The following is a 26320-nucleotide window of genomic DNA, read 5'->3' on the forward strand; positions in this document are numbered from 1 at the left end:
CTCAGCAATTAGGGTGGGGCCAGCTTCAACCAATCAGACACTAAGCTACACGTTTAACTGAAAAACTGAAAAACTGCAGAATTAGACTTACCACTTACCTTTCCCGATTACCTCACTGAACCAAATTACCAAGTTGCAATTCCCACTCTGGATGTGCCTCACTCCGGCTGTGTCTTCTCGACTTGAGAAATGGCAATAAAAAATTTCAAAAAAAATTTACAAAGACAAGGGCTATGCTCCCTTGACTATAGAAGATTGTGGAATGGTCCAACTGAGATGTTTACAATACACAGGTTGAGAGGATAGGAGAAACAGAAAGAAGCTATTACCTATGATGGAGGGAATCCTGAACAAGGGGCATGATGTAAAAAATAGAGCTGGGCCATTATGTTGTGATGTCAGGAAGCACTGCCTAACACAATCTGAAATTCTCGCCTTCAAAAGCTGTGAACATTTTAAAACAGGGATTGATAGAAATTTGTTAAGCCAGGCTATTAAGGCTTACAGAAGCAAGAAGTGTGGATGGATTGAATTTACATATCAGAAATTATCCATTTGTATAGCTGGCAGGATCAAGATGCTGAATGGTCTCCTCCATTTCCTATGTTCTTGTCACAGTGGGAGAGGAGGGTTCTGCCAATTTCTCTGCTGTCATTTTGGCCGAAAATAGCAAAATTCCACCGCAAATTGTTATGGGCTACAAATATTCATCCAGGATTTTTTACTAACATTGCAGTGGGTGCCTCAATCTTAGCTGGGCAGCAGAAGAACTGTCCCCTGGTAAGAGAAACCAGAGCTGACATCAGCTACTGCCTCCTGAAGCATGCGTTTGTGAGGAGGTTGTGAAGTTTGAATGAAGCTCAGTCAGGTCTGTCGTGCATCCATGGTTTTATATCTTGCTGTCCCTGGATAGTGCATCACAGGCACTGCAGCAATTCAAGAAGGCAGCTCACCACCACCTGCTGAAGGGATGGACAATAAATGCTGGCCTAGCCAGCAATGCCCACATCCCATAAATTAATTCTTTTTACAAACTGGAGCCTGGGCTCAGATACGTGAATTGATTAATTCAAGTTTCACATTAACCACAAGAATTATTATACTGTGTTTAATGGAATTGATTATGCAATGTGTGCATGATGAGTCCACAGCAAGTGAAAGGGCTGGACAGCTGCTTCTCGGCACTGTGAAGATAATACCGAAACAAAGAGGGAGGGAAGAGAGGAATGCATTGGAAGAGCAAGCTGAGAGAGCAGGCAGCTGCTGGAAGCTCCCTTTGTCTGAACAACATTTATATTATTGAGCTGAATAGATGACTGCTCAGCCTGAGGTGAAATTGAGAATTTGTGTTTAATAAATTCTTGTTTTTGACAGCTTTAATCAGCAGTTTAGTATGGACAATAGACTGTACTGCAGTCATTCTATAGATCCAAAAGCATTTTGGTTTGTTCGCATAACAACTTTTGTGTATTCCTTTATTTTTGGCTGTATGATCCAGGCACTTGTACACTTCAGCCTTTGGGTTTCTGGCCTTTCATTTCTGGGTTGTTGATAGTTCCAGGAATGAGGTGCCTCATTGATGTGTTAACCATGGCTCAGATAATGGCACACTCACCTTTTGAGTGTGGGACCAAGAGTTGGGACTGTCGGAACAGGAGTAGATCATTCCACCGCCAAACCGCCATTTTATATTTGTTGGCATCACTGGCTGACCCAGCATTTATTATCCAACCCTAATTGCTCTTGGGGCGGTCTTGTGGTGCAGTGGGTAGCGTCCCTACCTCCACTCCAGGACTTGGTGCCAAGCAAGGTGCATATATAACACGGCCAAACGGGTTGAGTACCAACTTGGAAATCCATCAACGAACGCCAGTGGCAGACAGAGGTTGTGAGATTCCTGGTCAACCATGTGATGGAAAACAATCTGGAGCTTGCTATCCTCTTGCTCCATGTGGAAGGCCAAGAACATTTCCAGTGTCCAGGGCCAGCATGTGTGCAGGAAGTGTCTCCAGCTGCAGCCCCTCGAAGCCTGAGTTTCAGAGCTGGAGAGGCGGCTGGGGACCCTGTGGAGTATCCACAAAGCTGAGAGCGTTGTGGATAGCACATAGAGAGAGGTGGTCACACCGCAGGCTCAGATTCCACAGGCAGGAAGAGAATAGGTGACCACCAGGCAGAGGAGGAGAGCTGGGCAGGCAGTGCAGGAATCTCCTGTGGCCATTCCCCTGCAAAACAGATGTACCGTTTTGGATACTATTGAGGGGAATGACCTCTCAGCGGAAAGCAGAAAAAGCCAAATTTATTGTACCACAGTTGGTTCTGCTGCAGAGGGGAGGAGTAAAAAGAGTGGCAATGGATCAGTTATAGGGGAGTTGATTGTAAGCGAAATAGGTGTTTCTGTGGCAATAAACGAGACTAATAATTGGATAAATGGGTGTTTCTCTGGTTGGCAATCAGTAGCTAGTGGTGTCCCTCAGGGATCCGTGTTGGGCCCACAATTGTTCACAATTTACATTGATGATTTGGAGTTGGGGACCAAGGGCAATGTGTCCAAGTTTGCAGATGACACTAAGATGAGTGGTAAAGCGAAAAGTGCAGAGGATACTGGAAGTCTGCAGAGGGATTTGGATAGGTTAAGTGAATGGGCTCGGGTCTGGCAGATGGAATACAATGTTGACAAATGTGAGGTTATCCATTTTGGTAGGAATAACAGCAAACGGGATTATTATTTAAACGATAAAATATTAAAGCCTGCCGCTGTTCAGAGAGACTTGGGTGTGCTAGTGCATGAGTCACAGAAGGTTGGTTTACAAGTGCAACAGGTGATTAAGAAGGCAAATGGAATTTTGTCCTTCATTGCTAGAGGGATGGAGTTTAAGACTAGGGAGGTTATGTTGCAATTGTATAAGGTGTTAGTGCGGCCACACCTGGAGTATTGTGTTCAGTTTTGGTCTCCTTACTTGAGAAAGGACGTACTGGCACTGGAGGGTGTGCAGAGGAGATTCACTAGGTTAATCCCAGAGCTGAAGGGGTTGGATTATGAGGAGAGGTTGAGTAGACTGGGACTGTACTCGTTGGAATTTAGAAGGATGAGGGGGGATCTTATAGAAACATTTAAAATTATGAAGGGAATAGATAGGATAGATGCGGGCAGGTTGTTTCCACTGGCGGGTGACAGCAGAACTAGGGGGCATAGCCTCAAAATAAGGGGAAGTAGATTTAGGACTGAGTTTAGGAGGAACTTCTTCACCCAAAGGGTTGTGAATCTATGGAATTCCTTGCCCAGTGAAGCAGTTGAGGCTCCTTCATTACATGTTTTTAAGGTAAAGATAGATAGTTTTTTGAAGAATAAAGGGATTAAGGGTTATGGTGTTCGGGCCGGAAAGTGGAGCTGAGTCCACAAAAGATCAGCCATGATCTAATTGAATGGCGGAGCAGGCTCGAGGGGCCAGATGGCCTACTCCTGCTCCTAGTTCTTATGTTCTTATGTTCTTATGACTCCAGGATGGTATGTTGCCTCCCTGGTTCTAGGGCCAATGATGTCTCGCAGCAGTTACAGGATATTCTGGATGGGGAGGGTGAACAGCCAGTGGTTGTGGTACCCATCAGTACCAACAACATAGGTAAAAAAAATGGGATGAGGTCCTGAAAGTAGGATATTGGGAGTTAGGAAGAAATTTGAGAAGTCGGACCTCAAAGGTAGTTACCATCAGTGCCACGTGCTAGACAGAGTAGAAATAGTAGGATGTGTATCAGGTGAATACGTGGCTGAAGAAGTGGTGTGAGGGGGAGGGTTTCAGATTTCTGGGGCTTGGGACCAGTTCTGGTGGGATTTGTACAAACTGGACGGGTTACACCTGGGCAGGACTGGGACTGATGTTCTTGCTAAAATGCCTGGGGAAGGTTTAAACTAATATGGCAGGGGGGGTGGGAACCTATGTAAGGATTCAGAGCAGGGGGAATCAAGATCAAGAGAAAAAAACAGCAAGGAGAATAAGAAAAGTGATAGGCAGAGAAATCAAGGGCCAGAATCAGATAATTACACTGTTAAAAAAAAGTAGAGACGGGACAAGGTACATTAAAAGAACTTAAGGATTTGTTTCTGAACATGCGGAGCATTCAAAATAAAGTGGATGAATTAATTGTGCAGATATATGTAAAAGGATATGATATAGTTGGGATTGCAGAGACATGGCTCCAAGGTGATCAAGGATGGGAACTAAACACTGAGGGCTATTCAGTTTTTTAGGAAGAACAGACAGAATGGAAAAGATGGTGGAGTTGCACTGCTAATTAAAGAAGATATTGATACAATATTGAGGAAAGATATGAGTACAGATGATGTGGAACCTGTATGGGTTGAGTGAAGAAACATCAAGGGACAAAAACATTTGTAGGGTTGGTATACAGACCACCAAACTGCAGTGGTAATGTTGGGAATAGCATTAGACGGGAAATCAGAGATGCGTGTGTTAAAGGAACATCTGTGTTTATGGGTGACTTTCACCTGCATATAGATTAGGTGAAACCAAAGAGAAAATGTTGGAAAATCTCAGCTGGTCTGGCAGCATCTGTAGGGAGAGAAAAGAGCTAACAATTCGAGTCCAGATGACCCTTTGTCATAGATTAGGTGAGTCAAATTAGTCACAATACACAGTAGAGGAGGAATTTCTGAAGTGTAAAGGGGCTGGTTTTCTCAACAAATATGTTGAGGGACCTAGAAACAGGTTATCTTGGACTGGGTGTGGTGCAATGAGAAAGGATCAGTTGGCAATCTAGTTGTTGATTTAATTTGATTTATTGTCACATGTACCGAGGTACAGTGAAAAGTATTTTTCTGCAGCCAAGGGAACGTATACAGTACATACATAGTAGACAAAAAAAGAATAATCGACAGAGTACATTGCCAAATGGTACAACGACAAACAGTGATTATTTACAGTGCAGAACATGGGGCCAAACAAAGTAAATACATGAGCAAGAGCAGCATAGGACGTCGTGAATAGTGTTCTTACAAGGAACAGATCAGTCCGAGGGGGAGTCGTTGAGGAGTCTAGTAGTGTTGTGACTGAACACCTGGGGATGAGTGACCACAATATGATGGAATTCTTTATCAAGGTGGGTAGTGAGTTAGTTGTTTCTGAGACCAGGTCCTGAATAAACGTAACTTTGATGGTATGAGGCATGAACTGGCTATGACAGGCTGGGAAACATTGCTTAAAGGAAGGACAGTGGATAGGCAATGGCAGGCATTCAAAGAACGAATAGATGAACTTCAAATGTTGTTTATTCCTATTTGCCGCAAGAGTAGAAATGGAACTGTGGCTAAACCATGGTTTACAAGGGAAATTAGAGGTAGGCTTGGATTCAAGGAAGAGGCACACAAATTAGCAAGGAAAAGCAGGATTGGGAACAGTTTAAAATGCAGCAAAAGCTTTCCAAGGGATTGATTAAGAAGGGAAAATACAATTTGAAAGTTAGAGCAGGGAACATAAAAACTGATTGAAAAAGTTTCTATAGGTATCTAAAAAGAAAAAGAGCAATAACAACTAATGTAGGCCCCACAGTCAGAAACAGCGGAATTCATAACAGGAACAAAGAAATGGCTGAGGAACTAAATTTGTGATTTGCTTCTGATTTACAAAGGAAGACATGAATAATATACTGGAAGTTCTGAAAAAAAACAAGTTTTAGTGAGGAGCTGAACGGGATTAGTATTAGTAAAAAAAGGTTTGGGGAAATTAATGGGATTAAAGGTGGACAAATCTCCAGGGCCAGATATTTTTTGTCTCAGAGTACTGAAGGAAGTTGCCCTAGAAATAGTAGATCCATTGGTGGTAATTTTCCAAAATTCTTTGGACTCTGGAATGGTTCCTACCCTCCTGGAATGGAGGGTAGCAAATATAACCAACCTATTCAAAAAGGGAGGTAGAGAGAAAACAGGGAACTATAGACCAGTGAGCCTAATGTCATTTGTAGGGAAGTTGCTTGAGTCCATTGTCAAGGATTTCATAGCACAACATTTGAAAAGCAGTGATGTAATCAGACAAAATCAGCATGGATTTACAAAAAGGAAATCATGCTTGACAAATCTGCTAGAATTCTTTGAAGGTGTAACTAGTAGAGTTGACCAGGGAGAGCAGGTGGATGTGGTTTAGTTAGATTTTCAGAAAGCTTTCGACAAGGTCTCACAGCAGAATAATATGTAAAGTTAAAGTGTATGGGATTACAAGTAGTGTCTTGAGATGTCTTTGTCGACAGGAATAGTGCCGGAAACTGGAGGATAGCAAATGTTGTCCCCTTGTTCAAGAAGGGGAGTAGAGACAACCCTGGTAATTATAGACCTGTGAGCCTTACTTCGGTTGTGGGTAAAATGTTGGAAAAGGTTATAAGAGATAGGGTTTATAATCATCTTGAAAAGAACAAGTTGATTAGCGACAGTCAAGAAGGTTTTGTGGAGGGTAGGTCATGCCTCACAAACCTTATTGAGTTTTTTGAGAAGGTGACCAAACAGATGGATGAGGGTAAAGCGGTTGATGTGGTGTATATGGATTTCAGTAAGGCGTTTGATAAGGTTCCACACGGTAGGCTATTGCAGAAAATAAGGAAGTATGGGATTGAAGGTGATTTAGCGGTTTGGATCAGTAATTGGCTAGCTGAAAGAAGACAGAGGGTGGTGGTTGATGGCAAATATTCATCCTGGAGTTCAGTTACTAGTGGTGTACCGCAAGGATCTGTTTTGGGGCCACTGCTGTTTGTCATTTTTATAAATGGCCTGGAAGAGGGTGTAGAAGGATGGGTTAGTACATTTGCAGATGACACGAAGGTCGGTGGAGTTGTGGATAGTGCTGAAGGATGTTATAGGATACAGAGGGACATAGATAAGCTGCAGAGCTGGGTTGAGAGGTGGCAGATGGAGTTTAATGCGGAAAAGTGTGAGGTGGTTCACTTTGGAAGGAGTAACAGGAATGCAGAGTACTGGGCTAATGGCAAGATTCTTGGTAGTGTAGATGAACAGAGATCTCGGCATCCAGGTACATAAATCCCTGAAAGTTGCCACCCAGGTTAATAGGGCTGTTAAGAAGGCATATGGTGTGCTAGCCTTTATCAGTAGGGGGATTAAGTTTCGGAGCCACAAGGTCATGCTGCAATTGTACATAACTCTGGTGCGGCCACTCCTGGAGTACTGCGTGCAGTTCTGGTCACCACATTATAGGAAGGATGTGGAAGCTTTGGAAAGGGTTCAGAGGAGATTTACTAGGATGTTGCCTGGTATGGAGGGAAGGTCTTACGAGGAAAAGCTCAGGGACTTGAGGTTGTTTTCGTTAGAGAGGAGAAGGCTGAGAGGTGACTTAATAGAGACATATAAGATAGTCAGAGGGTTAGATAGGGTGGACAGTGAGAGTCTCTTTCCTCGGATGGTGATGACCAACACGAGGGGACATAGCTTTAAATTGAGGGGAGTTAGATATAGGACAGATGTCAGAGGCAGTTTCTTTACTCAGAGAGTAGTAGGGGTGTGGAACGCCCTGCCTGCAACAGTAGTAGACTCGCCAACTTTAAGGGCATTTAAGTGGTCACTGGATAGACATATGGATGAAAATGGAATAGTGTAGGTCAGATAGGCTTCAGATGGTTTCACAGGTCGGCGCAACATCGAGGGCCGAAGGGCCCATACTGCGCTGTAATGTTCTATGTTCTATGGATGGAAATCTGGTCTGCAAACAAAAAGAAAAATATTGGAACAAATGGGTCTTTTTCAGATTGGCAGGCAGTGACTAGTAGGGCACTTCAGGGATCTGTTCACATTAGATGTTAATGATTTGTACGAGGGAACTAAATGCATTATCCCCATATTTACAGATGATACAAAGTTGGGTTGGAGGGTGAGCTGTGAGGAGGATGCAGAGATACTTCATTGGGATTTGGACGGGCTGAGTGAGTGGGCATATGCACTGCAGATGCAGTATAATGTGGATAAATGTGAGGTTATCCATTTCGGTAGCAAAAATAGGAAGGCAGATTATTTGAATGGGTGTAAATTGAGATAGGTGGATTCTCTGCGAGATCTTTGTGTCCTCGTCCATCTATCACTGAAGGTAAGCACACCGTACAGCAGGCAGTAAAGAAGGCAAATGCTTTGTTGACCTTAATAGCAAGAGTCCTACAGTGCTGGGATCCCTGCGAATGGGATGCCATTCATCCCATCGGGTCTGCACTGACCCTCTGAAAGAGTACTCCACTCAAGCCCACTTCCCTGCCCTATTCCTATAACCCTTGATCTTAACCTACATATTCGTGGATACTCAAGGACAATTTAGCGCGGCCAAACCACCTAACCTGCACATCTTTGGACTATTCGGGTACACTGAGACAGAATTCAGAATGTTCAATTCACCTAACAAGCATGACTTTCAGGACTTGTGGAGGGAACCGGAGCACCCGGAGGAAACCCACACAGACATGGGGAGAATGTGCAGACTCCGCACAGACAGTGACCTAAACTGGGAATTGAACCGGGTCCCTGGTGCTGTGAACCAACATTGTTAACCACTGTGCTACCATGCCGCCCATATGCTATACTCTTCTTGCTATAGAGGGAGTGCAGCAAAGGTTTAAAAGGCTGATTCCTGGGATGGCGCAACTGTTACATGAGAAGAGACTAAAACTGTTAGGATTATATTCATTGGAGTTTAGAAGAGCGAGAGTGAGAAACTTCCAAAATTCTAACAAGGTTAGACAGGGTACAAAAGACAAGTAGTTGTTATAGGGGATTCTATAATTAGGGGGACAGATAGTATCCTATGCAAGCCGGATCGGGAGTCTCGCATGGTGTGTTGCCTGCCCGGTGCCAGGGTGCGGGACATCTCTGACCGGCTTGAAAGGATACTGGAGCGGGAGGGGGAGGATCCAGTTGTTGTGGTCCACGTTGGGACTAACAACATAGGTAAAGCTAGGGTGGAGGACCTGTTCGGGGACTATCAAGCACTAGGAAGAAAATTGAAGTACAGGTCCTCAAGGGTCATAATCTCTGGATTACTGCCCGAGCCACGTGCCAATTGGCATAGGGATAGGAAAATTAGGGAAGTAAACACGTGGCTAAGGGATTGGTGTGGGAAAGAGGGATTCCACTTCATGGGACATTGGCATCAGTTTTGGAACCGGGGGGATCTGTACCGTTGGGACGGTCTCCACCTGAACCGATCTGGAACCAGTGTTCTAGCGAAGAGGATAAATAGGGTGGTCAGTAGGACTTTAAACTTCTGAGTTGGGGGGAAGGGAAAGTGAAAGCGACAGGGAGCAGGGAGTTAAATGGCAAGATACGCAGGAGGATAACATGTAGGCAGGTGGATTTAAGCTTGAGGCAGACTAGGAATGCAACAAAAAGGAAGGATAACTTTGGACATCTTAGGACTTCCAATATCTGTACTGATAAGAAAGTTAACATTAAGGCACTTTACCTGAATGCTCGTAGCATTTGTAACAAAGTAGATGAACTAATGGCACAGATCATCGTGAATGATTATGATGTGGTAGGCATCACAGAGACATGGCTGCAGGGGGTTCAGGACTGGCAGTTAAACATCCAAGGATATACAACCTATCGAAAAGACAGGGAGGTGGGCCGAGGGGGTGGGGTTGCCTTGTTAGTTAAGAACAAAATTAAATCTATGGCACTAAACGACATAGGGTCGGATGATGTGGAGTCTGTGTGGGTAGAATTGAGGAACCACAAAGGCAAAAAAACCATAATGGGAGTTATGTACAGACCGCCTAACAGTGGTCAGGACCAGGGGCGCAACATGTACCGGGAAATAGAAAAGGCATGTCAGAAAGGCAAGGTCACAGTGATCATGGGGGACTTCAATATGCAGGTGGATTGGGTAAATAATGTAGCCAGTGGATCCAAAGAAAAGGAATTCATGGAATGCTTACAAGATGGCTTTTTGGAACAGCTTGTCATGGAGCCCACAAGGGAGCAGGCTATTCTGGACCTAGTGCTATGTAATGAACCAGACTTTATTAAAGATCTTAAAGTAAGGGAACACTTAGGAAGCAGCGATCATAATATGGTTGAGTTCAGTCTGCAGTTTGAAAGAGAGAAGGCAAAATCGGATGTAATGGTGTTACAGTTAAATAAAGGTAATTACGAGGGCATGAGAGAGGAACTGGTGAAAATCAACTGGAAGCAGACCCTAGCAGGGAAGACAGTAGAGCAAAAATGGCAGGAGTTTGTATGCATAATTGAGGACACTGTACAGAGGTTCATCCCCAAGAAAAGAAAGATTATCCAGGGAGGGATTAGACAGCCATGGCTGACAAAGGTCAGGAAATGTATCAAAGAAAAAGAGAGATCCTATAAAGTGGCCAAAAGCACCGGGAAATCAGAAGATTGGGAAGGCTACAAAAACAAACAGAGGTTAACAAAGAGACAAATAAGGAAGGAGAGGATCAAATATGAAGGCAGGCTAGCCAGTAATATAAGAAATGATAGTAAAAGTTTCTTTCAGTACATAAGAAACAAACGTCAGGCCAAAGTAGACATTGGGCCAATTCAAACTGATTCTGGAAGGCTAGTGATGGGAGATGAGGAAATGGCTGGAGAACTTAATAAGTACTTTGCGTCTGTCTTCACAGTGGAAGACGTTAGTAATATCCCAAAAATTATAAAGGGTCAGGGGGCTGAGTTGAGTATGGTTGCCATTACAAAAGAGATGGTGCTAAAAAAGCTAAAAGGTCTTAAAATTGACAAATCTCCTGGCCCCGATGGGCTACATCCTAGAGTTCTGAGGGAGGTGGCTGAAGAAATAGCGGAAGCGTTGGTTGAGATCTTTCAAAAATCACTGGAGTCAGGGAAAGTCCCGGACGATTGGAAGATCGCTGTTGTAACCCCCTTGTTCAAGAAAGGATCAAGACAAAAGATGGAAAATTATAGGCCAATTAGCCTAACCTCGGTTGTTGGTAAAATTCTAGAATCGATCGTTAAGGATGAGATTTCTAATTTCTTGGAAGAGCAGGGTCGGATTAGAACAAGTCAACATGGATTTAGTAAGGGGAGGTCGTGCCTGACGAACCTGTTAGAATTCTTTGAGGAGGTGACAAGTAGGTTAGACCAGGGAAACCCAGTGGATGTGGTCTATCTGGATTTCCAAAAGGCCTTTGATAAGGTGCCACACAGGAGGCTGCTGAGTAAGGTGAGGGCCCATGGTGTTCGAGGTGAGCTACTGGCATGGGTTGAGGATTGGCTGTCTGACAGAAGGCAGAGAGTTGGGATAAAAGGTTCTTTTTCGGAATGGCAGCCGGTGACCAGCGGTGTCCCACAGGGTTCAGTGTTGGGGCCGCAGCTGTTCACCATATATATTAATGATCTGGATGAAGGGACTGGGGGCATTCTAGCGAAGTTTGCTGATGATACGAAGTTAGGTGGTCAGGCAGGTAGTGCTGAGGAAGTGGGGAGGCTGCAGAAGGATCTAGACAGTTTGGGAGAGTGGTGCAGGAAATGGCTGATGCATTTCAACGTGAGAAAATGTGAGGTCTTGCACTTTGGAAAAAAGAATCCAAGCATAGACTACTTTCTAAACGGTGAGAAAATTCATAATGCCAAAGTACAAAGGGATCTGGGAGTGCTAGTCGAGGATTCCCTAAAGGTAAACATGCAGGTTGAATCCGTGATTAAGAAAGCGAATGCTATGTTGTCATTTATCTCAAGAGGGTTGGAATATAAAAGCAGCGATGTGCTACTGAGCCTTTATAAGGCTCTGGTTAGGCCCCATTTGGAGTACTGTGTCCAGTTTTGGGCCCCACATCTCAGGAAGGACATACTGGCACTGGAGCGTGTCCAGCGGAGATTCACACGGATGATCCCTGGAATGGCGGGTCTAGCATATGAGGAACGGCTGGCGTTCCTGGGATTGTATTCATTGGAGTTCAGAAGGTTAAGGGGAGATCTAATAGAAACTTACAAGATAATACATGGCTTAGAAAGGATGGACGCAAAGAAACTGTTTCCGTTAGGCGAGGAGTCGAGGACCCGTGGGCACAGCCTTAGAATTAGAGGGGGTAAATTCAAAACAGAAATGCGGAGACATTTCTTCAGCCAGAGAGTGGTGGGCCTGTGGAATTCATTGCCGCAGAGTGCAGTGGAGGCCGGGACGCTAAATGGCTTCAAGGCAGAGATAGATAAATTCTTGATGTCGCGAGGAATTAAGGGCTATGGGGAGAATGCTGGGAGGTGGAGTTGAAATGCCCATCAGCCATGATTGAATGGCGGAGTGGACTCGATGGGCCGAATGGCCTTACTTCCACTCCTATGTCTTATGGTCTTATGGTCTTATGGTAGATTCAGAAATAATGTTCCCGATGGTGGTGGAGTCTAGAACTAGGGGTCATGGTTATGGGTTAAGGGGTAAACCTTTTAGGACTGAGGTGAGGAGAAATCTCTTCACCCAATAAGAAGTCTTACAACACCAGGTTAAAGTCCAATAGGTTTGATTCAAATCACTAGCTTTCGGAGAACTGCTCCTTCCTCAGGTGAATGAAGAGATATGTTCCAGAAACATATATATAGACAACTTCAAAGATGCAAGACAATGCTTCGAATGCGAGCATTTGCAGATAATTAAGTCTTTTCAGATCCAGAGATAGGGGTAACCCTAGGTTAAAGAGGTGTGAATTGTCTCAAGCCAGGACAGTTGGTAAGGTTTTGCAAGCCCAGGCCAGATGGTGGGGGATGAATGTAATGCAACATGAATCCCAGGTCCCGGATGAGGCGGTACTCATGTGTGCGGAACTTGGCTATACTGCTCTTCACCCAGACAGTGGTGAATCTGTGCAATTCACTACCACAGAAAGTATTTGAGGCCAACACGTTTTGTATTTTCAAAAAGGAATTATATATGCTCTTGGGGTTCAAGGGATCAAGGGATGTGGGGAGAAGGCAGGATCAGGGTATTGAACTTGATGATCAGCCTTGATTATAATGAATGACGGAGCAGGCTCAAAGGGCCACATGGCCTCCTCCTGTTTCAATTTTCTATGTATGTTTCTATCCATAGCTCTAGGCTAAAACATGCTTGTAAGAATGCATGTCGCCATAATAACCCTGGCTCCAAGGGCAAGACGGTTAACTTAATTGGCTGGATAGTCAGTGTGGATCAGATTGGTACCAAGAGCGCGAGGTTCAATTGGGGCGGATTCGGGATCGTCCTCCTTGCTCTATCCATGATGAAGTTCAAGATGCTGTGGGTCGAAGCTGGTCAAAAGAAGAAGAATTGCACTTGAGCTGGTGCTGATGAGCTGCGTTCTTGAACCGCTCCAGTACATGTGGTGTGGCTGCACCTATCGTGCTCTTTGGGAGAAAGTTGCAAGATTTTGATCCAGTGACAGTGAGGGAACAGTGACATATTTCCAAAGCAGCATGGCATGTGACTTGGAGTGGAACTTGTAGATGGTGTTAACACGCATCTGCTGCCCTAGTCCTTCCATGTGGTGCTGGTCACAGGTTAGAAGGTGCTGTTGAAGGAGCTTTGGTAAGTTGCTGTGCTGCTTCTTGTAGATGTTACACATGGCTGCCACTGCGTCAGTGCTGGGTGGAGTCAGTGTTGATGGTGGTGGTTGGAATGCCAATCAAACAAATTTATTTCTCCTGGATGGTGTTGAGCTTCTTGAGTGTTGTTGGAGCTTCACTCATCCAGGCAAGTGGAGAGTACTCCACCACACTTGTGACTTGTGTTTTGTAGAGAAGCTGTGGGGAATCAGGTGTTGAGTTACTTGCCACAGATTCCCAGTCTCTGCCTGCTGTGTTAACCACAATATTTATACGACTAGTCCAATTCAATTCCTGGTCAATGATGTCAAAGCAAAATAATTAGACTCTCTCTTGTTGGAGCTGGTCACCATCTGGCACTTGTGTGACATAAATGTTACTTGCTACTTCTCAGCCCAACCCTGAATGTTGCTCCATATGGATAGGGACTGTTTCAGTATCTGAGGCGTCGTAAATGGGGCTGAACATTGTGAAGTCATCAGCAACCATCTCCACCTCTGATCTTGTGATGGGTGGAAGGTCATTGATGAAGTATCTGAAGACAGTTGGACCTAAGATACTTCCTTGAAGAACTGCTGCAGCAATACCTTGGGATTGAGATGATTGACGTCCAATAAACAAAACCATCTTTCCTTGCACTTGGTATATCCAACCAGTGGAGAATTTCCCCCTCGATTCCCACTGATCAGTTCTGCTGGTGTTCCTTGATACCATACTTTTGAGTTGAGCTCATTTGCCCAAGTTTGGACTAAGGTTTTAATGAGTTCAGAAGCTGAGTGGTCCTGCAGAACCTCAACTAAGCATCAATGAGCAGGTGAATTAATGATATCTGGATAAGTGCTATTTGATAGCACTCACGATGACACCATCATTCACTGTTGATGACTGAGAGTAAACTAATGGGGTAATAATTGGCTGGGTTGGATTTGTCTTGTTTTTTTCTGTGCAGGGCATACCTGGGCAATTTTCCACATTGCTGGATAGGTGCCAGTGTTGAAGTTGTATTGGAACAGCTTGGCTAGAGGTGAGACTGGTTCTGAAGCAAAAGTGGTAAGTACCATTGCCAGAACCTTGCCAATCTATCCGTCTGAGTTCCATCACCCTTAATAGCCTTGTCTATCAAAAATTAATCCATCTTATTGTTGAAATTTGAAATTGACCTCCCCCACAGCCCAGGCCTTCCAGTTCTTTGGGGCGAGAGCTCCAGATTTCCATTACTCTTTGTCCTAACATTACACTGGAGAAACCTCCCTATAAATTTAAGATTATGCCACTTTGTTCTGGACTCCTCCCACCAGAGGAAAGAATTTCTCTCCATCTACCCTGTCAAATCCTTTAATCATCTTAAACACCTCAATTAGATGTTTTTGTCTTTTGCACGCACGGAAATAGAAGCCTAATCTATGCAACCACCCCTGATAAAGTAACCTTTTTAACACGTAATGTAAATTGACATTTAACTATTGTAGTGTGCAAGTGCTGCATTGTCAGTGGTGGCTTTTTAAAAGTGGAAAATGTTTTGGCCCCCTCAGCCCTGTGGGTCAATTCATTCCTGCTCCCTGGCTCCCCTCGACAGCTTGCTTGCTCACCACCTCCCTCCCTTGTGACTTTTTTCACCAATTTGCTCAGCCCCGGTGGTGACTCACATCTCACAATGACCTCACCTCACTTCTGGCTGCCTGATTACAGCCTTCCCTGCCTGGGGGTCATCATCCGTGCACCCCTCAATGACCTCATCTTGCTGCTGGCTCAGGCTGCCTGACTATGGCTTTGCTTGCCCAATCCTGGTCTGCCCTGCTCCCCTCGACAACCTCGACACGCTGCTGGCTCTGGCTGCCTGGCTATGGCCTCAACTGCCCAGTCCTCCTCAGCCTGGCCTAGTAGTTGAGTCGCCCCATTCCCCTCGATGATCTGGCCTTGCTGTTGACTGTCTGGCCGCGGCCTTGCCTGCCCAGCCCTCCTCAGCTCTGGTCTGGGGATCGAGTCACCCCACTGCTACCATCGACAACCGACAACTCGCACCTCAACTTGATGACTTTTCCTCGCTGCCGGCTACCTGGCTATGTCCTGCCTTCCTCAGTTCTGGGTCAAGATCGAGGAACCCTCTGCTTTTTTCACAAACACACAAAAGAGTTTGTCTTTGACTGCTGCCTCTCTCCCTCCTTGTCACCTCAACAACTTTGGATCAGTGTTTTTACACTCGAAGGCAACCAACCAGAGTTTGATTTCACTATTCATTGCCTTCTGATAGGCTCATAAATCAGCAAATGCAGAGCCCAAGAACTGCCCACTAATGGGCAGCGCGGTGGCACAGTGGTTAGCATTGCTGCCTCACGGCGCCGAGGTCCCAGTTTCGATCCCGGCTCTGGGTCACTGTCCGTATGGAGTTTGCACATTCTCCCCATGTTTGCGTGGGTTTAGCCCCCTCAACCCAAAGATATGCAGGGCAGGTGGATTAGTCACGCTAAATTGCCCCTTAATTGAAAAAAATGAATTGGGTAATCTAAATTTATTTTAAAAAAAGAACTGCGCACTGACACCGACCAGCAAATGCCCTCCCCCATTGGTTGGCATGGTGAGTTTTATTGTAAGTCCGCCTCTGGAAATATGTGTAACAGAGAAAAGTGGTAGTAGTTCTGAGAGAATCGTGGCCACAGTTTATGTTACTTGTTTGATTTGATTTTGATTTGATTTGATTTATTGTCACAAGTACCGAAGTACAGTGAAAAGTATTTACTTGTCTGTTTGTTTATGAAGAATCACCTTTGCTAAATCCACGTCTGTATGATCTGAAACGACAATGACCTCAATAATCAATTTAAATTCTTTGCTTATTAAATATAATGTAGCTTCATGTCTTTAATCATAAGACTTATACTCATCAAAGATTCAGTAGAAGTTAGGATTCATGGGGAGTTGAAGTTAACCCTCTCACTAATCAAGTTCATAATGCATCATCCAATCTCTGCCTGATTTTGAAGTCAAAGGAATAGAAAATGGGATTCAGCATGGTGCAAAACAGAGTTCCTGATTCACCATGAACCCATACTGCCTCCACTGGCAGATATAAATGTTACTCCTCCAGTTTTCACCCAGGTAGCCTGTGCTAATTGTATATTAATTATCTTTAATAGATGCAGCTGGAGGGTATTAATTGGGGTTTCACTTGAGCACATGTAATGAAGCACTGATTGAAACTATGACGCTGTTGTGTTGGGAGGTGTAGCCTTGCAATATTTAACTCCGTAAGTAAATGTAAACCCGAGTAAAGCTTGGCTCCAGTACTTTACTTCAGCAGCTGCTATCCAGAGATTAACAGCCTGGGTTCAACTCCCAATATGGGAGTGTGAGGGTTTTGCACAGAGAAGCCGGGAACATTGGGGTAAAGGGGCACGTATGACCAGGTTTATATGCACTGACATAGATCATTTGGGTCAAATGGCCAGTTTCTACACTGCAGGTTCGATGTACTTCTAAGTAACAGAATCCCACTGTGTCTGGATCTATCCTGATTAATGTGGTAGTTCCTATTCAAGCCATCTGTCTAAGGTCACTGGTTCTATTCAAGCCATCTGTCTAAGTTTTTGCAGAGATGCAGTTTTTCATGAATTACTGGTTATGGATAGAGATTAATCACTAAAGAGCTGCTATATAGAATTACTTGTCACAAAGTACATTTTAAAGCTTGGATTTTAGTAGCTTATCAGATGAGAGGTCGAGCATGATTTTCCAGCTTAACGTTGTTACTAATATTGAGACTTGCATAGATTCCAGATCAACACGGTCCATGGATAGAGTGGTGAATTATTGCTGCAAGAAATGGTGACGCTGGCATTGACACACCAGGAGACAACCCCAATCTCATGTGTGACCGATGGAATGCTTGCTACTCCAGCTATCACTGGCCTTTCATCTGTTGCATCTACAGATGATGCTGGATTTGTGATTCAGCATTAATATCGAAACATGAGAAAATCATCTAGCCTGCCAACCCCACGTTGTACTGAGGGAATTCTGTACTGCTATAGATCCTACTGCCTTTTGTACGAGAGCTTAAACTGAGGCTCTGTTTGCCAGGGTAAAGGTTCCCCTGTTCTCCCGATGAGACACTGCAACAATCTACCTGCTGTGGGAACAGGCAGGGCTTCTGAACTGAGACTCCTGATCTGTACAGTGAACTGATAGAAACAGCAGATGATTCTCCCCCTCGAGTCTGACTGCCATTCAAGTATATCATTCTGATGTTCAAAAGATAAACTTATTGGACTATAGGTCCATTATTAGCCATTTAGCCATGAGGTACTCAACCTTTCCACAAGTATCCAGATTGCAGTTTCAAAGCAAGTATGAAGAGTGGCACAATGGCACAGTGGTCATCACTACTGCCTGACAGCGCCAGGGACCTGGGTTTGATTCTAGCTTTGGTTGACTGTGTGGAGTTTGCACTTTCTCCCCGGGTCTGTGGGGATTTCCTCCGGGTGCTCCGGTTTCCTCCCACGGTCCAAAGATGTGCAGGTTAGGTGGATTGGCCATGATCAATTCGCATGCTATGGGGGATAGAGTGGGGGAGCGGCTGAGGTACAGTGCTCTTTCGGAGGGTTGCTGCAGACTCGATGGGCTGAATGGCCTCCGTTCACATTGTAGGTATTCTATGTGAAAAACAAGCGTGCAGTTTCTCTCTCTAAGCATTTGCTGTTGTCAGTGGTGAGGTATTCAATGTGGAGCTAGTCACCCAGCTGTCAGTATCTATGGATCAGATTGATATTATTTTAAACATTGTTTTGATTAGTGCTGTGAGATTCTTTCCATTTCTTCACTGCAGAAAAACAAATCATTCTCTCTCACTCTTGAGGCCAGGCCACTGTCAGATATCCTGAACTAAATCCGTTTGGACAGGGGAGACAGTCTTGTGTAAGATGATGCAAAACCTTACAAACAACGAATAGATATTACACAAGAGAACTTTCCAGAAATACATTTGCTGACCAGACCTATTGCAAATTGTTTAGCAATTCAACAAAGCCAGAGGCTGATCAATCTGAGGTTACAAAAGTACACAAAATATACTGATAGAAATGAAGCACAATTCCACCAAATATATGAATGGAATAAGAGGACCAGAAAGAAGCCATTTAGCCCCACAGGCCAGCTCCAGAGTTCCACAAGAACATGGCTGATCTTCCACATTAGCCCCAACATCCAGGACTATTCTCCATACCATTTCATTCCCTAGTATTCAAATAACTTATAATAATAATCTTTAATAGGCTTACATTAACACTGCAATGAAGTTACTGTGAAAATCCCCTAGTCACCACACTCCGGCGCCTGTTTGGGTACACTGAGGGAGAATTCAGAATGTCCAATTCATCTAACAAGCACGTCCAGCAGGACTTGTGGGAGGAAACCGAAGCACCCGCAGGGAACCCATGCAGACACAGGGAGAACGTGCAGACTCCGCACAGTGACCCAAGCCGAGAATCGAACCCGGGACCCTGGAGCTGTGAAGCAACAGTGCTAACCACTGTGCTACCTTGCCGCCCAACCATTTCAAACTCTGTTTAGAGCAGAGTCAACGGGCGGGATTCTCCGTTTCCCGATGTCAATATCACAATCGGCGATTGGATGGAAAATCCTTGTTTACGACCCAGTCAGGGGCGGCGTCTGTTTTTGGAAGCTCCGCCCCCTCCAAAACAACATCATCGAGAAATAGGCCGCACGCCGTTGGGGCGGCCTCAGGACATTACCTGAAGGCCCTCCCCCGATGCTCCGCCTCCAATGGGCGGAGTTCCCGACGGTGCAGGGGACATGTGCTCTCAGTTTTTGGGAACCAGACGTGACGGCTGCGGACTGTGACCAGTGCCACCACAGTCAGGGGTGGGGAGCCGAGGGGGGCGTCGAGGGGGGGTCTTCTGCAAGGTCTGGGGGGACTGGTGGGGGGTGGCCAGAGGGCGTCCAGCGGAACACTATCTGATAGGCTGGGTACCGCCCTAGACCGCTGCAGGTCATCGCCGTGCGTATGCACAGCCACGGACCCGACAATTTGGCGACATGGTAGCACAGTGGCTAGCATAGTTGTGTCATAGCTCCAGGATGCCAAGTTCGATTCCCGGCTTGGGTCACTGTCTGTGCGGAGTCTGCACGTTCTCCCCGTGTGTGAGTGAGTTTCCTCCAGGTGCTCCGGTTTCCTTCCCCAGTCCAAAGGATGTGAAGGTTTGTGGGGTTTATGTGGATAGGTCGGGGAGTGGACCGAGATAAGGTGTTCTTTTGGAGTGTCGGTGCAGACTCACTGGGCCAAATGGCCTCTTTCTTCACAATAGGGATTCTAGGATTCTGTGATTAAGTTCTTTCAACATAGTGGAGCTCTGCTTTGATCTGGCTTCCTAACTTCTCTACATTTTTGCCATCAGGGTGAAACTGGTCTATTTGGTCTACTCTAAGGATCCCAGTGTCAAGACCACACTGTAATATACTCCACTGTAAAAAGTCCACTCTAAGAATGGCACAGTATGGAAAGCACTGTAAGAATTACACGATAAGGACTTTGTGCTCTGCACTGTAACATTTGGCTATCATGACATTGATCATCTCCTCAATTGTTTTATGTTTTAAGATAACTGTTATATATCTGAGAATACATCCCTGCTGGTTAAGTGTTTCATGATTTGTAGTGACATCAGCAGTGTTTTACGCAGGCTTTGCAGTTCTTCATCTTTGATTGTATGTGCAACATCTCTTCATAAAACCTGACATCGTGTTTGTAAGAATCCAGAGTATGGACACCTTTTTAAAAATTCATGAACAGGATGTGGGTGTCACTGGTTAGGCCAACATTTATTATCCATCCCTAGTTGCCCTTCAGTAGGTAGTGACGAGCTGTCTTCTTGAACCTCTGCAGTCCCTGAGGTGTAGGTACACCCACAGTGCTGTTAGGGAGGGAGTTCCAGGATTTTTACTCAGCGACAGTGAAACAACGGTAATATATTTCTAAGTCAGGGTGGTGAGTGACTTGGAGGGTATCTCCAGGTGGTCACTGCAGTGCATCCTGTCGATGGTATATACAGCTACCACTGTTCGTTGGTGGTGGAGGGTTTGAATGTTTGTGGAAGGGGGAGCAATCAAATGGGCTGCTTTGTCCTGGGTGGTCTCGAGCTTCTTGAGTGTTGTCGGAGCTGCACTCATCCAGGCAGATGGGGAATATTCTATTACACTCCTGACTTGTGCTTTTTAGATGGTGGACAGGCTTTGGGGGTGGGGGTAGGGGGGCTCATGAGGTGAGTTACTCACCATTAGATCCCTAGCCTTTTACCTGCTGTGGTAGCCACAGTACTAATATGGCTAATCCAGTTCAGTTTCTGATCAATGGTAACCCCCCAGGATCTTGTTTGAGGAGGATTCAGCGATGGTAATGCCATTGAATGATAAGGGGCGGTGGTTAGATCCTCTCTTGTAGGAGATAGTCATTGTCTGGCACTTGTGTGGCGCGAATGTGACTTGCCACTTACAGCCCAATCCTGATATTGTCCAGATCTTGCTGCATTTGGACATGGACTGCTTCATTATCTGAGGAGCCGCGAATAGTGCTGAAATTGTGCAGTCATCCGCAAACATCCCCACATCTGATCTTATGATGGAAGGGAGGTTATTGATGAAGCAATTGAAGATGGTTGGGCCTAGAACCTAGAACAGTACAGCACAGAACAGGCCCTTCGGCCCTCGATGTTGTGCCGAGCCATGATCACCCCACTCAAACCCACGTATCCACCCTATACCCGTGATTATTATAATTTTCTTCTGTGTGTCACTTTGAATGAATGAATATCGCTTATTGTCACGAGTAGGCTTCAATGAAGTTACTGTGAAAAGCCCTTAGTCGCCACATTCCGGTGCCTGTCCGGGGAGGCTGGTACGGGAATCGAACCGTGTTGCTGGCCTGCTTGGTCTGCTTTAAAAGCCAGCGATTTAGCCCAGTGAGCTAAACCAGCCACTTTGCTGATGATGGAGAGTAGACTGATAGGGTGGTAATTGGCTGGGTTGGATTTGTCCTGTTTCTTGTGTACAGGACCCAATCTACATTGCCGGGTAGATGCCAGTATTGTAGGTGTATTGGAACACCTCCATATATTTTCTCTTTGCGGCAAACAATGAACTTTATCAGAAGAGAAAACTGGCAACGATGATTGAGGTGGGACAACCGCTGGAAGAAGAAATTCATTGACTAAATAGTAGAGACAGCATTGGGAGAAAAGGAAGATTTCTCTTGACTGGACTCAGACACACACACACACACAAAACGGGCGAAGCATTGTCACCAATGTTGAAGGGTTTAAAAGAAATTCCGACAGCAACCACGAGTAAAGAAGAATGACAGTTTGGGAGAAACTTGCTTGCCATTGAATTGCTTGTGGTGGGGCTGCAGGTGGTGAAGCTAAACAGGCTGAGATGAACGGGAATTCCGAAGTCTGCCGACTCTGCACGGACCACTACTCGGGGAATGTCCAACCGCAGTCAGGCAAAACAAAAAGACAATTCTAGTTGCTTTTGATAAAAGGGAATTGTTTGTGCCATACTTTTCAGAAGAATCCGAAGTTGGTTGACTTCCACAAACTGACACAGCAGCACAGCGACATGTGGAAGGAGGAGGAAGAGGACCTCGAGGTACATGCGGTGCCGTCTGAGGAGGAGTCAGATCAGGAGCATAGAACACAGAACAGTACAGCACAGAACAGGCCCTTCGGCCCTCGATGTTGTGCCGAGCATTGCCCGAAACCAAGATCAAGCAATCCCACTCATATGATTCTGGTGTGCTCCATGTGCCTATCCAATAACTGCTTGAAAGTTCCCAAAGTGTCCGACTCCACTATCACAGCAGGCAGTCCATTCCATACCAAGGGCTGGAGGGCGACCCCGAGGAGGAGCCAGCGGATGGAGAGCTGTCTGCGGCGAGGGTCTGGTATGCCAGGAGGACCAGAAAGGCCATCATCATCTCCTGTTTTTCCAAGAACGAGGCTCAACATCCGCCCCCACCCTCCCTGACCATCCTAGCATCAAGAGAATTTACAGTGCAGTAGTAGGTCATTCTGCCCATCTAGTCTTTGGAAAGAGCACACATCTGCGCTATGCCCGTAACCCCACCTAACCTTTTTTTTTTGGACACTAAGGGAAATCTATCATGGCCAATCTACTTAACCTGCACATCCTTGGACTGTGGAAGGAAACCGGATCACCCGGAGGAAACCCACGCAGACACGGGAAGTGCACTCAATTCCAGCTCCTCAGGGAGCGTGTGAGGGAACTGGAGCTGGATGAACTTCGGATCATCAGGGAGGCAGAGTGGGTAATAAAGAAGAGTTACAGGGAGGTAGCCACACCCAAGGTACAGGACAAGAGTAACAGGTTACAGTCAGGAGAAAGAAAGCGAACGGGCAGGCAGTGCAGGGGTCCCTCGTGGCCATTCCCCTTCAAAACAAGTATACCGTTTTGGAAGCTGTTTGGGGGGGGGGGAAGGCCTGAGTGGCCAGGTCTCTGGCACTGAGTCTGGCTCTGTGCCTCAGAAGGGAAGGGGGGAGAATAGAAAAGCAATAGTGATAGGAGATTCAATGATTAGGGGAACAGATAGGAGATTCTGTGGCTGCGAGCGAGACCTCCAGAATGTATCTTGCCTCCCGGGTGCCAAGGCCAGGGATGTCTCGGATCGTGTCTATAGGATTCTTAAGGGGGAGAGGGAGCACAAAGGCAACCAACGACATAGCTAAGAAAAGGGATGAGGATCTAAAAAGTGATTTTAGGGAGTTAGGTTGGAAGCTAAAGAGCAGGACAAGCAGAGTAGTGATCTCAGGATTGCTACCGGTGCCACGTGCAAGTGAGGGAAGGAACAGAGAGCGAATGCAGCTAAACACGTGGCTACAGGGCTGGTGCAGGAGGGAAGGCTTCAGATATGTGGATCATTGGGATATGTTCTGGGGAAGGTGGGACTTGTACATGAAGAATGGATTGCACCTAAACTGGAGGGGCACCAATATCCTGGGTGGGAGGTTTGCTAGAGCTCTTCGGGAGGGTTTAAACTAGTTTGGCAGGGGGATGGGAACCATAGCTATGGATCAGAGGATAGGGTAGCCGTTGAACAGGCAGAAATAGTATGCAGCAAGTCTGTCAGGAAGGATTGTCAGTTGATAGGGAAAAGTTGCACGCAGTGGAATGGGTTAAAGTGTGTCTGTTTCAATGCAAGGAGTGTCAGGAATAAAGGAGATGAACTTAGAGCCTGGATCAATCCTTGGAACTACAATGTTGTGGCCATTACAGAGACATTTCACAGGGGCAGGAATGGTTGTTAGATGTTCCGGGGTTTAGATCTTTTCAGAAGAATAGGGAGGGAGGTAAAAGAGGAGGGGGAGTGGCACTGTTAATTAAGGAGTGCACCACAGCTGCAGAAAAAGACGTAGTTGAGGAGGGTTTGTCTACTGAGTCAATATGGGTGGAAGTCAGAAACAAGAAAGGAGCAGTCATTTTATTGGGAGTTTTCTATAGATCCTCCAATAGCAGCAGAGAGATAGAGGAACAGATTTCTCTACCTTGGAAAAGTGTAGAAGTAATAGAGTTGTTGTCATGGGTGACTTCAACTTCCCTAATATTGACTGGAACCTCCTTAGTGCAAATGGTTTGGTTGGAGCAGATTTTGTCAGGTGTGTACAGGAAGAATTCCTGTCTCAATATGTAGATAGGCCATATTGGATGTGGTGCTCGGCAACGAACCAGGCCAGGTGGCAGATATCTCGGTGGGAGAGCATTTCGGTGACAGTGACCACAACTCATTGACCTTTACCATAGTGATGGAGAGGGGTAGGAACAGATAGTATGGGAATGTATTTAATTTGGGGAGGGGATTTATACTGCTATTAGACAGGAGCTGAGGAGCATAAAGTGAGAACAATTGTTCTTGGGGAAATGCACAACAGTAATGTGGGGATTGTTTAAGGAGCACTTGCTGCAAGCGCTGAATTGTTTTGTCCCACTGAGACGAGGAAGGAATGGTAAGGTGAAGGAGCCTTGGATGACAAGAGAAGTGGAGCTTCTAGTCAAGAGGAAGAAGGAAGCTTACGTAAGGTTAAGGAAGCAAGGATCTGACTCGGCTCTAGAGGGTTACAAGGTAGCCAGGAAGGAATTCAAAAATGGACTGAGGAGAGCTAGGAGGGGGGATGAAAAAGCCCTGGCGGAAAGGATTAGGGAATACCCCAAGGCTACACTTATGTGAGAAATAAGAGGATGATCAGAGTGATAGTAGGGCCGATCAGGGATAGTGAAGGGAACTTGTGCCTAGAGTCTGAAGAGATGGGGGAGGCTGTAAATGAATACTTTGCTTCAGTATTCACTAGAGAGAGGGACCTTGTTGCCCATGAGAACAGTGTGAACCAGGTTAATAGACTCGAACAGGTTGATATTAAGGAGGAGGATGTGTTGGAAATTTTGAAAAGCACAGGATAGATAAGTCCCCTAGGCCTGACGGGATATACTATGGGAAGTGAGGGAGGAGATTGCTGCACGGTTGGCGATGATCTTTGTGTCCTCACTCTCCACTGGAGTAGTACCGGATGATTGGAGAGAGTTTTTCCCCTATTCAAGAAAGGGAATAGAGAAATCCCTGGAATTACAGACCCATCAGTCTTACGTGTGTGGTGAGCAAAATATTGGAAAGGATTCTGAGAGATAGGGGGCGCAATTCTCCGCTCCCCACGCCGCGTGGGAGAATCACGGGAGGGCCCACCGACAAATTTCATGCGCCCCCCGCGATTCTCTCCCCCCCACTCCGTTTGGAAGAATCGTCGCTCACCGTTTTTCACGGCGACTGGCAATTCTCCGACCCGGATGGGCCAAGCGGCCTGCCGTTCGCGACCGATTCACGGCGGCGGCAACTACACCTGGTCGCTGCTGTCGTGAAACGGGTGTGAAGATGCCTGTTTGGGGCTTGTAGGGGGCCTGGTGGGGAATGAGCACCACGACTGTGCTCGGGAGGGGACAGGCCCGCGATCAGTGCCCACCGATCGTCGGGCCGGTGTTTCAATCGGACGCACTATTTCCCCTCCGCCGCCCCGCAAGATCAAGCCACCACGTCTTGCAGGGTAGCTGAGGGAAAAGACGGCCACCGCGCATGCGCGGGTTCGAGCTGTCAGCGTCGTGACGTCAGCTGCGCATGCGCGGGTTGGAGCCAGCCACCCTACGCATGCGCGGCTGACGTCATTAGGCGCGCTGGCCGTGTCATTCTCGGCGCGACGCCCCATCAGCCGAGTGTTACGGAGCGCCGCTCCTAGCCCTGCCGGGAGGGGAGAATAGGGGCGAGGAGCGGCCTCTGAGGCCGTCATGAAACTTGGCCGAGTTCACGACGGCCCTCCCGATTTTTCCCGGGAGCGGAGAATTCCGCCCAGGATTTATGATTATTTAAAAAAACATAGTTTGATTAAAGATGGTCAGCATGGCTTTGTATGGGGCAGGTCATGCGTCACAAGCCTCATTAAATTCTTTGAGGATGTGACGAGGCACATTGATGAAGGTCGGGCAGTGGATGTGGTGTATATGGATTTCAGTAAGGTGTTTAATAAGCTTTCCCATGGTAGGCTCATTCAGACAGGGGGCATGGGATACAGGGAAATTTGGCTATCTGGATACAGAATTGGCTGGCCGAAAGAAGACAGCGAGTGGTAGTGGATGGAAAGTATTCCGCCTGGAGGTCGGTGACCAGTGGTGTCCCACAGGGATCTGTTCTAGGACCTCTGCTCTTTGTGG

Source organism: Scyliorhinus canicula, chromosome 13 (genome assembly GCF_902713615.1).
Source record: "Scyliorhinus canicula chromosome 13, sScyCan1.1, whole genome shotgun sequence".
Taxonomy (NCBI): Eukaryota; Metazoa; Chordata; class Chondrichthyes; order Carcharhiniformes; family Scyliorhinidae; genus Scyliorhinus; species Scyliorhinus canicula.